Raw genomic sequence first — 17,500 nt, 5'->3', positions numbered from 1 at the left:
GCCTGGCTGGCTGGTGGCTCCATAGCTCCATACTTGCAGCCACGGAGCTGGCGAAAATTGCACTAAGTGCGAAAGCCCATTCATTTACAACGGCGTGTCCACAAGGCGGCGACATTTCCCCGTTACCGGTGGCTGCGCGGCGGGTGAGTGACAGAGCTTATCCGAGCGGCTGGAACTCTGCGCCGGCGTGGTCGAGAGTGAGGCCTCGGCCCTTTGGCTGCCTGGTACCTAAAACACTTCCATTGATCCAGCCTCGGAGGGTGCTGGCTGGTGGCTCCATACCTCCATAGCTCCATACCTCCAGAGCTCCATAGCTCCATAGCACCAGAGCTCCATAGCTCCATAGCACCAGAGCTCCATAGCTCCATAGCACCAGAGCTCCATAGCTCCATAGCACCAGAGCTCCATAGCACCAGAGCTCCATAGCTCCATAGCACCAGAGCTCCATAGCTCCATAGCACCAGAGCTCCATAGCTCCATAGCACCAGAGCTCCATAGCTCCATAGCACCAGAGCTCCATAGCTCCATAGCACCAGAGCTCCATAGCTCCATAGCTCCATAGCTCCAGGGCTCCATAGCTCCATAGCTCCAGGGCTCCATAGCTCCAGGGCTCCAGGGCTCCATAGCTCCAGGGCTCCATAGCTCCAGGGCTCCAGGGCTCCATAGCTCCAGGGCTCCATAGCTCCAGGGCTCCAGGGCTCCATAGCTCCATACCTCCAGAGCTCCATACCTCCAGAGCTCCAGAGCTCCATAGCACCAGAGCTCCATGGCTTCAGAGCTCCATAGCACCATAGCTCCATACCTCCAGAGCTCCAGGGCTCCATAGCTCCATAGCTCCATAGCTCCATACCTCCAGAGCTCCATAGCACCAGAGCTCCAGAGCTCCATAGCTCCAGCCTGGGTGGCTGGTGGCTCCATAGCTCCATACTTCCATAGCTCTAAGTCAGAGAGTTGGCGAAAATTGCACTAAGTGCGAAAGCCCATTCATTTACAACGGCGTGTCCACAAGGCGGCGACATTTCCCCGTTACCGGTGGCTGCGCGGCGGGAGAGTGACAGAGCTCATCCGAGCGGCTGGAACTCTGCGCCGGCGTGGTCGAGCGTGAGGCCTCGGCACTTTGGCCGCCTGGTACCTAAACACTTCCATTGATCCAGCCACGGAGGGTGCTGGCTGGTGGCTCCATACCTCCATAGCTCCATACCTCCAGAGCTCCAGAGCTCCATAGCACCAGAGCTCCATAGCTCCATAGCACCAGAGCTCCATAGCACCAGAGCTCCATAGCTCCATAGCACCAGAGCTCCATAGCTCCATAGCACCAGAGCTCCATAGCTCCATAGCTCCATAGCACCAGAGCTCCATAGCACCAGAGCTCCATAGCACCAGAGCTCCATAGCTCCATAGCACCAGAGCTCCATAGCTCCATAGCACCAGCTCCATAGCTCCATAGCACCAGAGCTCCATAGCTCCATAGCACCAGAGCTCCATAGCTCCATAGCACCAGAGCTCCATAGCTCCATAGCACCAGAGCTCCAGAGCTCCTAAGCACCAGAGCTCCATAGCTCCATAGCACCAGAGCTCCATAGCTCCAGAGCTCCATAGCTCCAGCCTGGGTGGCTGGTGGCTCCATAGCTCCATACTTCCATAGCTCTAAGTCAGAGAGTTGGCGAAAATTGCACTAAGTGCGAAAGCCCATTCATTTACAACGGCGTGTCCACAAGGCGGCGACATTTCCCCGTTACCGGTGGCTGCGCGGCGGGAGAGTGACAGAGCTCATCCGAGCGGCTGGAACTCTGCGCCGGCGTGGTCGAGCGTGAGGCCTCGGCACTTTGGCCGCCTGGTACCTAAACACTTCCATTGATCCAGCCACGGAGGGTGCTGGCTGGTGGCTCCATACCTCCATAGCTCCATACCTCCAGAGCTCCAGAGCTCCATAGCACCAGAGCTCCATAGCTCCATAGCACCAGAGCTCCATAGCACCAGAGCTCCATAGCTCCATAGCACCAGAGCTCCATAGCTCCATAGCACCAGAGCTCCATAGCTCCATAGCACCAGAGCTCCATAGCACCAGAGCTCCATAGCTCCATAGCACCAGAGCTCCATAGCTCCATAGCACCAGCTCCATAGCTCCATAGCACCAGAGCTCCATAGCTCCATAGCACCAGAGCTCCATAGCTCCATAGCACCAGAGCTCCATAGCTCCATAGCACCAGAGCTCCATAGCTCCATAGCTCCAGGGCTCCATAGCTCCAGGGCTCCAGGGCTCCATAGCTCCAGGGCTCCATAGCTCCAGGGCTCCAGGGCTCCATAGCTCCATACCTCCAGAGCTCCATAGCTCCATACTTCCAGAGCTCCATAGCTCCATAGCACCAGAGCTCCAGAGCTCCATAGCTCCATAGCACCAGAGCTCCATAGCACCAGAGCTCCATAGCTCCAGCCTGGGTGGCTGGTGGCTCCATAGCTCCATACTTCCATAGCTCCAGTCAGAGAGTTGGCGAAAATTGCACTAAGTGCGAAAGCCCATTCATTTACAAGGGCGTGTCCACAAGGCGGCGACATTTCCCCGTTACCGGTGGCTGCGCGGCAGGAGAGTGACAGAGCTTATCCGAGCGGCTGGAACTCTGCGCCGGCGTGGTCGAACGGCTGGCCTCGGTAGTTGAGGTACCAGGGGTGGGCCGGGGAGCTCCAGGCGGGTCTTGTGAGAGAGTGAAGCCGAGCGGCTGGAACTCTGGGCCGGCCTGGTCGAGCGGCTGGCCTCGGTAGTTGAGGTACCAGGGGCGGGCTGGGGAGCTCCAGGCGGGGCTTGTGAGAGAGTGAAGCCGAGCGGCTGGAACTCTGGGCCGGCGTGGTTGAGCCACGGAGGGTGCTGGCTGGTGGCTCCATAGCTCCATAGCTCCATAGCTCCATAGCTCCATACTTCCATAGCTCCATACTTCCATAGCTCCAGACTTCCATAGCTCCATAGCTCCATAGCTCCATAGCTCCATAGCTCCATAGCACCAGAGCTCCAGAGCTCCATAGCACCAGAGCTCCAGAGCTCCATAGCTCCATAGCTCCATAGCCCCAGAGCTCCATAGCTCCATAGCTCCATAGCTCCAGAGCTCCATACTTCCATAGCTCCAGAGCTCCAGCCTGTCTGGTGGCTCCATAGCTCCATAGCTCCATACTTGCAGCCACGGAGCTGGCGAAAATTGCACTAAGTGCGAAAGCCCATTCATTTACAACGGCGTGTCCACAAGGCGGCGACATTTCCCCGTTACCGGTGGCTGCTTAGCGGGAGAGTGACAGAGCTTATCCGAGCGGCTGGAACTCTGGGCCGGCCTGGTCGAGCGGCTGGCCTCGGTAGTTGAGGTACCAGGGGCGGGCTGGGGAGCTCCAGGCGGGGCTTGTGAGAGAGTGTAGCCGAGCGGCTGGAACTCTGGGCCGGCGTGGTTGAGCAGCATGCCCGCGGAGGTGGCTCTTCCATAGGCACGGAGGGTGCTGGAGCTCCACACTTCCTTAGGCACGGAGGGTGCTGGAGCTCCACACTTCCATAGGCAGGGAGGGTGCTGGAGCTCCACACTTCCATAGGCAGGGAGGGTGCTGGAGCTCCACACTTCCATAGGCAGGGAGGGTGCTGGAGCTCCACACTTCCATAGGCAGGGAGGGTGCTGGAGCTCCACACTTCCATAGGCAGGGAGGGTGCTGGAGCTCCACACTTCCATAGGCAGGGAGGGTGCTGGAGCTCCACACTTCCATAGGCAGGGAGGGTGCTGGAGCTCCACACTTCCATAGGCAGGGAGGGTGCTGGAGCTCCACACTTCCATAGGCAGGGAGGGTGCTGGAGCTCCACACTTCCATAGGCAGGGAGGGTGCTGGAGCTCCACACTTCCATAGGCAGGGAGGGTGCTGGAGCTCCACACTTCCATAGGCAGGGAGGGTGCTGGAGCTCCACACTTCCATAGGCAGGGAGGGTGCTGGAGCTCCACACTTCCATAGGCAGGGAGGGTGCTGGAGCTCCACACTTCCATAGGCAGGGAGGGTGCTGGAGCTCCACACTTCCATAGGCAGGGAGGGTGCTGGAGCTCCACACTTCCATAGGCAGGGAGGGTGCTGGAGCTCCACACTTCCATAGGCAGGGAGGGTGCTGGAGCTCCACACTTCCATAGGCAGGGAGGGTGCTGGAGCTCCACACTTCCATAGGCAGGGAGGGTGCTGGAGCTCCACACTTCCATAGGCAGGGAGGGTGCTGGAGCTCCACACTTCCATAGGCAGGGAGGGTGCTGGAGCTCCACACTTCCATAGGCAGGGAGGGTGCTGGAGCTCCACACTTCCATAGGCAGGGAGGGTGCTGGAGCTCCACACTTCCATAGGCAGGGAGGGTGCTGGAGCTCCACACTTCCATAGGCAGGGAGGGTGCTGGAGCTCCACACTTCCATAGGCAGGGAGGGTGCTGGAGCTCCACACTTCCATAGGCAGGGAGGGTGCTGGAGCTCCACACTTCCATAGGCAGGGAGGGTGCTGGAGCTCCACACTTCCATAGGCAGGGAGGGTGCTGGAGCTCCACACTTCCATAGGCAGGGAGGGTGCTGGAGCTCCACACTTCCATAGGCAGGGAGGGTGCTGGAGCTCCACACTTCCATAGGCAGGGAGGGTGCTGGAGCTCCACACTTCCATAGGCAGGGAGGGTGCTGGAGCTCCACACTTCCGTAGGCAGGGAGGGTGCTGGAGCTCCACACTTCCATAGGCAGGGAGGGTGCTGGAGCTCCACACTTCCATAGGCAGGGAGGGTGCTGGAGCTCCACACTTCCGTAGGCAGGGAGGGTGCTGGAGCTCCACACTTCCATAGGCAGGGAGGGTGCTGGAGCTCCACACTTCCATAGGCAGGGAGGGTGCTGGAGCTCCACACTTCCGTAGGCAGGGAGGGTGCTGGAGCTCCACACTTCCATAGGCAGGGAGGGTGCTGGCACATCCACACTTCCAGCCACGGAGCATGCTGGCACTTCCACCTTGCTTGCTAAGTCGGCGTGATCTTGCCCAAAAAGTCCCTCCTCACCTCCAGCTGGAAGTGGAAAAAAATCCTCCACCTGCTTGGCCGAGGTTCTGGAAGCCAGCAGCTCGCAGAATGTTGCCAAAGTTTCACTGGAAGGAAAAGAAAAGAGAAGACCGAGTGCGCATTTCACCTACCGCCGAATGTCCACAAGAGGGAAGTGTCACTCCGTCGCAGAATCTGCGCCGACGCACTCGGCACCCTTCGAATTTATGGTGCCGGTGCGGGTGTTCTGGGTGCAAAAAGGCCGCCCAAGTGGTAGAAAAAAATCAGACTTCGTCTCTTAGGTCGAAATTAATGCCAAGTTTTGAAATGCGCTGGCAGGGGTGGACCAGGGCCCGTTAGAAGTGCTTAGCCGAGGTCCTGGAAGCCTAACCCGGCGTGATCTTGTGCAAAAAGCCGCTGCTGAGCTCCAGCTGGAAGTGTAAAAAGAACCGGGCTGGATCAAAAAAAGAACCGGGCGGCCCGTTAAAATTGCTTAGCCGAGGTCCTGGAACCCTAACCCGGCGTGATCTTGTGCAAAAAGCCGCTGCTGAGCTCCAGCTGGAAGTGTAAAAAGAACCGGGCTGGTTCAAAAAAAGAACCGGGCGACCCGTTAGAAGTGCTTAGCCGAGGTCCTGGAAGCCTAACCCGGCGTGATCTTGTGCAAAAAGCCGCTGCTGAGCTCCAGCTGGAAGTGGAAAAAGAACCGGGCTGGATAAAAAAAGAACCGGGCTGGATCAAAAAAGAACCGGGCGACCCGTTAAAATTGCTTAGCCGAGGTCCTGGAAGCCTAACACGGCGTGATCTTGTGCAAAAAGCCGCTCCCGAGCTCCAGCTGGAAGTGTAAAAAGAACCAGGCTGGATAAAAAAAAGAACCGGGCTGGATCAAAAAAGAACCGGGCGACCCGTTAAAATTGCTTAGCCGAGGTCCTGGAAGCCTAACACGGCGTGATCTTGTGCAAAAAGCCGCTCCCGAGCTCCAGCTGGAAGTGTAAAAAGAACCGGGCTGGATAAAAAAAGAACCGGGCTGGATAAAAAAAAGAACCGGGCGACCCGTTAAAATTGCTTAGCCGAGGTCCTGGAAGCCTAACACGGCGTGTTCTTGTGCAAAAAGCCGCTCCCGAGCTCCAGCTGGAAGTGTAAAAAGAACCGGGCTGGATAAAAAAAGAACCGGGCTGGATCAAAAAAAAGAACCGGGCGACCCGTTAAAATTGCTTAGCCGAGGTCCTGGAAGCCTAACACGGCGTGTTCTTGTGCAAAAAGCCGCTCCCGAGCTCCAGCTGGAAGTGTAAAAAGAACCGGGCTGGATAAAAAAAAGAACCGGGCTGGATCAAAAAAGAACCGGGCGACCCGTTAAAATTGCTTAGCCGAGGTCCTGGAAGCCTAACACGGCGTGATCTTGTGCAAAAAGCCGCTCCCGAGCTCCAGCTGGAAGTGTAAAAAGAACCAGGCTGGATAAAAAAAAGAACCGGGCTGGATCAAAAAAGAACCGGGCGACCCGTTAAAATTGCTTAGCCGAGGTCCTGGAAGCCTAACACGGCGTGATCTTGTGCAAAAAGCCGCTCCCGAGCTCCAGCTGGAAGTGTAAAAAGAACCGGGCTGGATAAAAAAAGAACCGGGCTGGATAAAAAAAAGAACCGGGCGACCCGTTAAAATTGCTTAGCCGAGGTCCTGGAAGCCTAACACGGCGTGTTCTTGTGCAAAAAGCCGCTCCCGAGCTCCAGCTGGAAGTGTAAAAAGAACCGGGCTGGATAAAAAAAGAACCGGGCTGGATAAAAAAAAAGAACCGGGCGACCCGTTAAAATTGCTTAGCCGAGGTCCTGGAAGCCTAACACGGCGTGTTCTTGTGCAAAAAGCCGCTCCCGAGCTCCAGCTGGAAGTGTGAAAAGAACCGGGCTGGATAAAAAAAAGAACCGGGCTGGATCAAAAAAGAACCGGGCGACCCGTTAAAATTGCTTAGCCGAGGTCCTGGAAGCCTAACACGGCGTGATCTTGTGCAAAAAGCCGCTCCCGAGCTCCAGCTGGAAGTGTAAAAAGAACCGGGCTGGATAAAAAAAGAACCGGGCTGGATCAAAAAAGAACCGGGGGACCCGTTAAAATTGCTTAGCCGAGGTCCTGGAAGCCTAACACGGCGTGATCTTGTGCAAAAAGCCGCTCCCGAGCTCCAGCTGGAAGTGTAAAAAGAACCGGGCTGGATAAAAAAAGAACCGGGCTGGATCAAAAAAGAACCGGGGGACCCGTTAAAATTGCTTAGCCGAGGTCCTGGAAGCCTAACCCGGCGTGATCTTGTGCAAAAAGCCGCTCCCGAGCTCCAGCTGGAAGTGTAAAAAGAACCGGGCTGGATAAAAAAAAGAACCGGGCTGGATCAAAAAAGAACCGGGCGACCCGTTAAAATTGCTTAGCCGAGGTCCTGGAAGCCTAACACGGCGTGATCTTGTGCAAATAGCCGCTCCCGAGCTCCAGCTGGAAGTGTAAAAAGAACCAGGCTGGATAAAAAAAAGAACCGGGCTGGATCAAAAAAGAACCGGGCGACCCGTTAAAATTGCTTAGCCGAGGTCCTGGAAGCCTAACCCGGCGTGATCTTGTGCAAAAAGCCGCTCCCAAGCTCCAGCTGGAAGTGTAAAAAGAACCGGGCTGGATAAAAAAAAGAACCGGGCTGGATCAAAAAAGAACCGGGCGACCCGTTAAAATTGCTTAGCCGAGGTCCTGGAAGCCTAACCCGGCGTGATCTTGCCCGAAATTCGGCCTCTATACTTCCATTTTAGGTACCAGGCGCTCATAGTGTGTTGGTCCCACTAGTCAGTGTACTGGTCCCACTCGCTAGTGTACTGGTCCCCCTAGTCAGTGTACTCATCCAGTTACCCCCCGTTTTCCAAAACACCATCGGCACGTATAAGGGGGGGACTCCTGAGAGAGATGAGGTATATGGCAGCGCAACACCAATCCGCTCCGCGCTGGTTCCCATGTCGGCTACGGATGAATAAAACCAGCCTGTCCCCCCTGGAGCTCACGAGACACGGAATTTTTTCTAAGTGCCAACGGCTCTTCCGAGCAAACGTGTCCGCTCCGGCTGGTTCCCCCGTCGGCCTCGAATGACGAAAAATGCCGGTCTCCGCCCGGAGCTCATGACAAACGAAAAATGTTCTAAGTGCCAACGGCACTAGCGAGCGAATGTGTCCGCTCGGCGCTGGTTCCCGGGTCGAACCCGGAAGACGAAAAACGCCGGTCCTCGCCCGGAGCTCATGACAAACGAAAAATTTTCTAAGTGCCAACGGCACTAGCGAGCGAATGTGTCCGCTCGGCGCTGGTTCCCGGGTCGAACCCGGAAGACGAAAAACGCCGGTCCTCGCCCGGAGCTCATGACAAACGAAAAATTTTCTAAGTGCCAACGGCACTAGCGAGCGAATGTGTCCGCTCGGCGCTGGTTCCCGGGTCGAACCCGGAAGACGAAAAACGCCGGTCCTCGCCCGGAGCTCATGACAAACGAAAAATTTTCTAAGTGCCAACGGCACTAGCGAGCGAATGTGTCCGCTCGGCGCTGGTTCCCGGGTCGAACCCGGAAGACGAAAAACGCCGGTCCTCGCCCGGAGCTCATGACAAACGAAAAATTTTCTAAGTGCCAACGGCACTAGCGAGCGAATGTGTCCGCTCGGCGCTGGTTCCCGGGTCGAACCCGGAAGACGAAAAACGCCGGTCTCCGCCCGGAGCTCATGACAAACGAAAAATTTTCTAAGTGCCAACGGCACTAGCGAGCGAATGTGTCCGCTCGGCGCTGGTTCCCGGGTCGAACCCGGAAGACGAAAAACGCCGGTCCTCGCCCGGAGCTCATGACAAACGAAAAATTTTCTAAGTGCCAACGGCACTAGCGAGCGAATGTGTCCGCTCGGCGCTGGTTCCCGGGTCGAACCCGGAAGACGAAAAACGCCGGTCCTCGCCCGGAGCTCATGACAAACGAAAAATTTTCTAAGTGCCAACGGCACTAGCGAGCGAATGTGTCCGCTCGGCGCTGGTTCCCGGGTCGAACCCGGAAGACGAAAAACGCCGGTCTCCGCCCGGAGCTCATGACAAACGAAAAATTTTCTAAGTGCCAACGGCACTAGCGAGCGAATGTGTCCGCTCGGCGCTGGTTCCCGGGTCGAACCCGGAAGACGAAAAACGCCGGTCCTCGCCCGGAGCTCATGACAAACGAAAAATTTTCTAAGTGCCAACGGCACTAGCGAGCGAATGTGTCCGCTCGGCGCTGGTTCCCGGGTCGAACCCGGAAGACGGAAAACGCCGGTCTCCGCCCGGAGCTCATGACAAACGAAAAATTTTCTAAGTGCCAACGGCACTAGCGAGCGAATGTGTCCGCTCGGCGCTGGTTCCCGGGTCGGACCCGGAAGACGAAAAACGCCGATCTCCGCCCGGAGCTCATGACAAACGAAAAATTTTCTAAGTGCCAACGGCACTAGCGAGCGAATGTGTCCGCTCGGCGCTGGTTCCCGGGTCGAACCCGGAAGACGAAAAACGCCGGTCTCCGCCCGGAGCTCATGACAAACGAAAAATTTTCTAAGTGCCAACGGCACTAGCGAGCGAATGTGTCCGCTCGGCGCTGGTTCCCGGGTCGGACCCGGAAGACGAAAAACGCCGGTCCTCGCCTGGAGGTCCCAGCAAAATCGGCGAAAAAACGACTAAGTGTCAACTTTCGAAAAAACGGCTAAGTGTCGACTTTCGAAAAAACGGCTAAGTGTCAACTTTCGAAAAAACGGCTAAGTGTCAACTTTCGAAAAAACGACTAAGTGCCCACGGCTCTGCGGGGCTTGTGAGTCCGCCCCGCGCCGGTTCGGCGGTCGGCCTCAAAAAGCAAAAAATCAGCCTCTCTCCCTGGAGCTCACCAAAAATTTGTCGAAATTTTTCTAAGTTCTCCTCGAGGTACCAGGGGATGAGGTACCCGGGCTAAGGTGCAGTACCTTTTTTGGTCTTCAGGTGCGCCAGAGTACAATGAAATGGTCCCAGTAGTCAGTGTACTCATCGACTTTCCCCCCGTTTTCCAAAGCACCTCGTTTACGAGTATGGAGGAGATGGTGCTGGTCTCCCCACGGCGTCGGACACGCCGTCCTCGACAGCACAAGGTCGGATAGAAGACCTGGAAAGCGCCGTGGCACGCGCTGGAGGTGGGCACTTTGGCGAAAAAACGACTAAGTGTCAACTTTCGAAAAAACGACTAAGTGTCAACTTTCGAAAAAACGGCTAAGTGTCAACTTTCGAAAAAACGACTAAGTGTCACCTCTCTGAAAAAATGGCAAAGTGTCGCCTCTCTGAAAATTTTCTAAGTGCCCACGGCTCTGCGGGCTCGTGCATCCGAGCCGCGCCGGTTCTGCAACCGGCCTAGAATGACGAAAAATAACGGTCTCCTCCTGGAGCTCACAGCCAATTGTGGCGAAAAAGTGGCAAAGTGCCCACGGCTCTGCGGGCTCGTGCATCCGACCCGCGCCGGTTCTGCAGCCGGCCTAGAATGACGAAAAATAACGGTCTCCTCCTGGAGCTCACAGCCAACTTGGCAAAAAGTTTCTAAGTGCCCACGGCCCTGCCGAGCTTTGGCGTCCGCCCAGCGCCGGTTCCGCAGTCGGCCTCCAATGACGAAAAATAACGGTCTCCTCCTGGAGCTCACAGCCAACTTGGCAAAAAGTTTCTAAGTGCCCACGGCCCTGCCGAGCTTTGGCGTCCGCTCAGCGCCGGTTCCGCAGTCGGCCTCCTATGACGAAAAATAACGGTCTCCTCCTGGAGCTCACAGCCAACTTGGCAAAAAGTTTCTAAGTGCCCACGGCCCTGCCGAGCTTTGGCGTCCGCCCAGCGCCGGTTCCGCAGTCGGCCTCCAATGACGAAAAATAACGGTCTCCTCCTGGAGCTCACAGCCAACTTGGCAAAAAGTTTCTAAGTGCCCACGGCCCTGCCGAGCTTTGGCGTCCGCTCAGCGCCGGTTCTGCAGCCGGCCTAGAATGACGAAAAATAACGGTCTCCTCCTGGAGCTCACAGCCAACTTGGCAAAAAGTTTCTAAGTGCCCACGGCCCTGCCGAGCTTTGGCGTCCGCCCAGCGCCGGTTCCGCAGTCGGCCTCGAATGACGAAAAATAACGGTCTCCTCCTGGAGCTCACAGCCAACTTGGCAAAAAGTTTCTAAGTGCCCACGGCCCTGCCGAGCTTTGGCGTCCGCTCAGCGCCGGTTCCGCAGTCGGCCTCCTATGACGAAAAATAACGGTCTCCTCCTGGAGCTCACAGCCAACTTGGCAAAAAGTTTCTAAGTGCCCACGGCCCTGCCGAGCTTTGGCGTCCGCCCAGCGCCGGTTCCGCAGTCGGCCTCCAATGACGAAAAATAACGGTCTCCTCCTGGAGCTCACAGCCAACTTGGCAAAAAGTTTCTAAGTGCCCACGGCCCTGCCGAGCTTTGGCGTCCGCCCAGCGCCGGTTCCGCAGTCGGCCTCGAATGACGAAAAATAACGGTCTCCTCCTGGAGCTCACAGCCAACTTGGCAAAAAGTTTCTAAGTGCCCACGGCCCTGCCGAGCTTTGGCGTCCGCCCAGCGCCGGTTCCGCAGTCGGCCTCGAATGACGAAAAATAACGGTCTCCTCCTGGAGCTCACAGCCAACTTGGCAAAAAGTTTCTAAGTGCCCACGGCCCTGCCGAGCTTTGGCGTCCGCCCAGCGCCGGTTCCGCAGTCGGCCTCGAATGACGAAAAATAACGGTCTCCTCCTGGAGCTCACAGCCAACTTGGCAAAAAGTTTCTAAGTGCCCACGGCCCTGCCGAGCTTTGGCGTCCGCCCAGCGCCGGTTCCGCAGTCGGCCTCGAATGACGAAAAATAACGGTCTCCTCCTGGAGCTCACAGCCAACTTGGCAAAAAGTTTCTAAGTGCCCACGGCCCTGCCGAGCTTTGGCGTCCGCCCAGCGCCGGTTCCGCAGTCGGCCTCGAATGACGAAAAATAACGGTCTCCTCCTGGAGCTCACAGCCAACTTGGCAAAAAGTTTCTAAGTGCCCACGGCCCTGCCGAGCTTTGGCGTCCGCCCAGCGCCGGTTCCGCAGTCGGCCTCGAATGACGAAAAATAACGGTCTCCTCCTGGAGCTCACAGCCAACTTGGCAAAAAGTTTCTAAGTGCCCACGGCCCTGCCGAGCTTTGGCGTCCGCCCAGCGCCGGTTCCGCAGTCGGCCTCGAATGACGAAAAATAACGGTCTCCTCCTGGAGCTCACAGCCAACTTGGCAAAAAGTTTCTAAGTGTCACATCTCTGAAAAAACGGCTAAGTGTCGACTTTCGAAAAAACGGCAAAGTGTCACATCTCTGAAAAAACGGCTAAGTGTCGACTTTCGAAAAAACGGCTAAGTGTCAACTTTCGAAAAAACGGCTAAGTGTCGCCTCTCTGAAAAAACGGCAAAGTGTCAACTTTCGAAAAAACGACAGAGTGTCGCCTCTCTGAAAAAACGACTAAGTGTCGACTCTGAGAAAATGGCAAAGTGCCCACGGCTCTGCGGGCTCGTGCATCCGACCCGCGCCGGTTCCCCAGCCGGCCTGAAATAAGGCAAAACCAGCCTCTCCGCCTGGAGCTCAGAGCCAACTTGGCGAATATTTTCTAAGTGCCCACGGCTCTGCGTGGCTACGGCGTCTGCCCAGCGCCGGTTCCTGGGTCGAACCCCGAGGACGAGGAATGCCGGTCTCCGCCTGGAGGTCCCAGCTTAATCGGCGAAAATTTTCTAAGTGCCCACGGCTCTGCCGGGCTCGTGCATCCGACCCGCGCCGGTTCCCCAGCCGGCCTGAAATAAGGCAAAACCAGGCTCTCCCCCTGGAGCTCAGAGCCAATTGTGGCGAAAAAACGACTAAGTGTCAACTTTCGAAAAAACGACTAAGTGTCAACTTTCCAAAAAAACGGCTAAGTGTCGACTTTCGAAAAAACGGCTAAGTGTCAACTTTCGAAAAAACGACTAAGTGTCGCCTCTGAAAAAACGACTAAGTGTCGCCTCTCTGAAAAAACGACTAAGTGCCCACGGCTCTGCGGGGCTTGTGAGTCCGCCCCGCGCCGGTTCGGCGGTCGGCCTCAAAAAGCGAAAAATCAGCCTCTCTCCCTGGAGCTCACCAAAAATTTGTCGAAATTTTTCTAAGTTCTCCTCGAGGTACCAGGGGGTGAGGTACCCGGGCTAAGGTGCAGTACCTTTTTTGGTCTTCAGGTGCGCCAGAGTACAATGAAATGGTCCCAGTAGTCAGTGTACTCATCGACTTTCCCCCCGTTTTCCAAAGCACCCCGTTTACGAGTATGGAGGAGATGGTGCTGGTCTCCCCACGGCGTCGGACACGCCGTCCTCGACAGCACAAGGTCGGATAGAAGACCTGAAAAGCGCCGTGGCACGCGCTGGAGGTGTCACTGTGGCGAAAAAGTGACTAAGTGTCAACTTTCGAAAAAACGGCTAAGTGTCAACTTTCGAAAAAACGGCTAAGTGTCAACTTTCGAAAAAACGGCTAAGTGTCAACTTTCGAAAAAACGGCTAAGTGTCGCCTCTCTGAAAAAACGGCAAAGTGTCAACTTTCGAAAAAACGACTAAGTGTCAACTTTCGAAAAAACGACTAAGTGTCACCTCTCTGAAAAAATGGCAAAGTGTCAACTGCGAATGTGGTGGTGCATGGAAGGAAGTGGAGGACGGCCGCCTCCTTAAACACAGGCCGAAGAGGAGCGTCAGGGCCGGCTCCTTAAACACGGACCGAGTGTCGCCCTTAACACAGACCAAGCGGAGGACGGCCGCCTCCCTAAATACAGGCCGAACCGGAGCGCGAGGGCCGCTCCTTAAACACGGACCGAGTGTCGCCCTTAACACAGACCAAGGGGAGGACGGCCGCCTCCTTAAACACAGGCCGGAGAGGAGCGTCAGGGCCAGGCTCCTCAAACATGGACCGAGTGTCGCCCTTAACACAGACCAAGGGGAGGACGGCCGCCTCCTTAAACACAGGCCGGAGAGGAGCGTCAGGGCCAGGCTCCTCAAACATGGACCGAGTGTCGCCCTTAACACAGACCAAGGGGAGGACGGCCGCCTCCTTAAACACAGGCCGGAGAGGAGCGTCAGGGCCAGGCTCCTCAAACATGGACCGAGTGTCGCCCTTAACACAGACCAAGGGGAGGACGGCCGCCTCCTTAAACACAGGCCGGAGAGGAGCGTCAGGGCCAGGCTCCTCAAACATGGACCGAGTGTCGCCCTTAACACGGACCAAGGGGAGGACGGCCGCCTCCTTAAACACAGGCCGGAGAGGAGCGTCAGGGCCAGGCTCCTCAAACATGGACCGAGTGTCGCCCTTAACACGGACCAAGGGGAGGACGGCCGCCTCCTTAAACACAGGCCGGAGAGGAGCGTCAGGGCCAGGCTCCTCAAACATGGACCGAGTGTCGCCCTTAACACAGACCAAGGGGAGGACGGCCGCCTCCTTAAACACAGGCCGGAGAGGAGCGTCAGGGCCAGGCTCCTCAAACATGGACCGAGTGTCGCCCTTAACACGGACCAAGGGGAGGACGGCCGCCTCCTTAAACACAGGCCGGAGAGGAGCGTCAGGGCCAGGCTCCTCAAACATGGACCGAGTGTCGCCCTTAACACAGACCAAGCGGAGGACGGCCGCCTCCCTAAATACAGGCCGAACCGGAGCGCGAGTGTCGCTCCTTAAACACGGACCGAGTGGAGGACGGCCGCCTCCTTAAACACAGGCCGAACAAAATGACACAAAGTGTCAACTGCGAATGTTGTCCATCCAAGGAAGGAGCGTGATGCCCGGCCGGCTCCTTAAACACAGGCCGAGAGTCGCCCCGGACGGTCCGCCTCGCGGCGCCCGTCTGCTCGGATAAAATGACACAAAGTGTCAACTACGAATGTTGTCCATCCAAGGAGGGAGCGTGATGCCCGGCCGGCTCCGAAAACACAGGCCGAGAGTCGCCCCGGACGGTCCGCCTCGCGGCGCCCGTCTGCTCGGATAAAATGACACAAAGTGTCAACTGCGAATGTTGTCCATCCAAGGAAGGAGCGTGATGCCCGGCCGGCTCCTTAAACACAGGCCGAGAGTCGCCCCGGACGGTCCGCCTCGCGGCGCCCGCCCGCTCGGATAAAATGACACAAAGTGTCAACTACGAATGTTGTCCATCCAAGGAAGGAGCGTGATGCCCGGCCGGCTCCTTAAACACAGGCCGAGAGTCGCCCCGGACGGTCGCCTCGCGGCGCCCGTCTGCTCGGATAAAATGACACAAAGTGTCAACTACGAATGTTGTCCATCCAAGGAGGGAGCGTGATGCCCGGCCGGCTCCGAAAACACAGGCCGAGAGTCGCCCCGGACGGTCCGCCTCGCGGCGCCCGTCTGCTCGGATAAAATGACACAAAGTGTCAACTGCGAATGTTGTCCATCCAAGGAAGGAGCGTGATGCCCGGCCGGCTCCTTAAACACAGGCCGAGAGTCGCCCCGGACGGTCCGCCTCGCGGCGCCCGCCCGCTCGGATAAAATGACACAAAGTGTCAACTACGAATGTTGTCCATCCAAGGAAGGAGCGTGATGCCCGGCCGGCTCCTTAAACACAGGCCGAGAGTCGCCCCGGACGGTCGCCTCGCGGCGCCCGTCTGCTCGGATAAAATGACACAAAGTGTCAACTACGAATGTTGTCCATCCAAGGAGGGAGCGTGATGCCCGGCCGGCTCCGAAAACACAGGCCGAGAGTCGCCCCGGACGGTCCGCCTCGCGGCGCCCGTCTGCTCGGATAAAATGACACAAAGTGTCAACTACGAATGTTGTCCATCCAAGGAGGGAGCGTGAGGCCCGGCCGGCTCCGAAAACACAGGCCGAGAGTCGCCCCGGACGGTCCGCCTCGCGGCGCCCGTCTGCTCGGATAAAATGACACAAAGTGTCAACTGCGAATGTTGTCCATCCAAGGAAGGAGCGTGATGCCCGGCCGGCTCCTTAAACACAGGCCGAGAGTCGCCCCGGACGGTCCGCCTCGCGGCGCCCGCCCGCTCGGATAAAATGACACAAAGTGTCAACTACGAATGTTGTCCATCCAAGGAAGGAGCGTGATGCCCGGCCGGCTCCTTAAACACAGGCCGAGAGTCGCCCCGGACGGTCCGCCTCGCGGCGCCCGTCTGCTCGGATAAAATGACACAAAGTGTCAACTGCGAATGTTGTCCATCCAAGGAAGGAGCGTGATGCCCGGCCGGCTCCTTAAACACAGGCCGAGAGTCGCCCCGGACGGTCCGCCTCGCGGCGCCCGCCCGCTCGGATAAAATGACACAAAGTGTCAACTACGAATGTTGTCCATCCAAGGAAGGAGCGTGATGCCCGGCCGGCTCCTTAAACACAGGCCGAGAGTCGCCCCGGACGGTCCGCCTCGCGGCGCCCGTCTGCTCGGATAAAATGACACAAAGTGTCAACTACGAATGTTGTCCATCCAAGGAGGGAGCGTGATGCCCGGCCGGCTCCGAAAACACAGGCCGAGAGTCGCCCCGGACGGTCCGCCTCGCGGCGCCCGTCTGCTCGGATAAAATGACACAAAGTGTCAACTGCGAATGTTGTCCATCCAAGGAAGGAGCGTGATGCCCGGCCGGCTCCTTAAACACAGGCCGAGAGTCGCCCCGGACGGTCCGCCTCGCGGCGCCCGCCCGCTCGGATAAAATGACACAAAGTGTCAACTACGAATGTTGTCCATCCAAGGAAGGAGCGTGATGCCCGGCCGGCTCCTTAAACACAGGCCGAGAGTCGCCCCGGACGGTCGCCTCGCGGCGCCCGTCTGCTCGGATAAAATGACACAAAGTGTCAACTACGAATGTTGTCCATCCAAGGAGGGAGCGTGATGCCCGGCCGGCTCCGAAAACACAGGCCGAGAGTCGCCCCGGACGGTCCGCCTCGCGGCGCCCGTCTGCTCGGATAAAATGACACAAAGTGTCAACTGCGAATGTTGTCCATCCAAGGAAGGAGCGTGATGCCCGGCCGGCTCCTTAAACACAGGCCGAGAGTCGCCCCGGACGGTCCGCCTCGCGGCGCCCGCCCGCTCGGATAAAATGACACAAAGTGTCAACTACGAATGTTGTCCATCCAAGGAGGGAGCGTGAGGCCCGGCCGGCTCCGAAAACACAGGCCGAGAGTCGCCCCGGACGGTCCGCCTCTCGAGGCGCCCGCCCGCTCGGATAAAATGACACAAAGTGTCAACTACGAATGTTGTCCATCCAAGGAGGGAGCGTGAGGCCCGGCCGGCTCCGAAAACACAGGCCGAGAGTCGCCCCGGACGGTCCGCCTCTCGAGGCGCCCGCCCGCTCGGATAAAATGACACAAAGTGTCAACTACGAATGTTGTCCATCCAAGGAGGGAGCGTGATGCCCGGCCGGCTCCGAAAACACAGGCCGAGATTCGACCCCGGACGGGCCGTCTTCTCCCGGCGCCCGCCCGCGTACGCCCCCCATCCCCGGTCGCCCGTCTGCTCCCGGCGGGCCTCCGAGTACCCCCTCACCCAACTG

This window comes from Syngnathus leptorhynchus, unplaced genomic scaffold, assembly GCF_054491065.1.
Source record: "Syngnathus leptorhynchus isolate UIUO unplaced genomic scaffold, UIUO_Slep HiC_scaffold_266, whole genome shotgun sequence".
Lineage (NCBI taxonomy): Eukaryota > Metazoa > Chordata > Actinopteri > Syngnathiformes > Syngnathidae > Syngnathus > Syngnathus leptorhynchus.
This window is presented reverse-complemented; position numbering follows the sequence as displayed.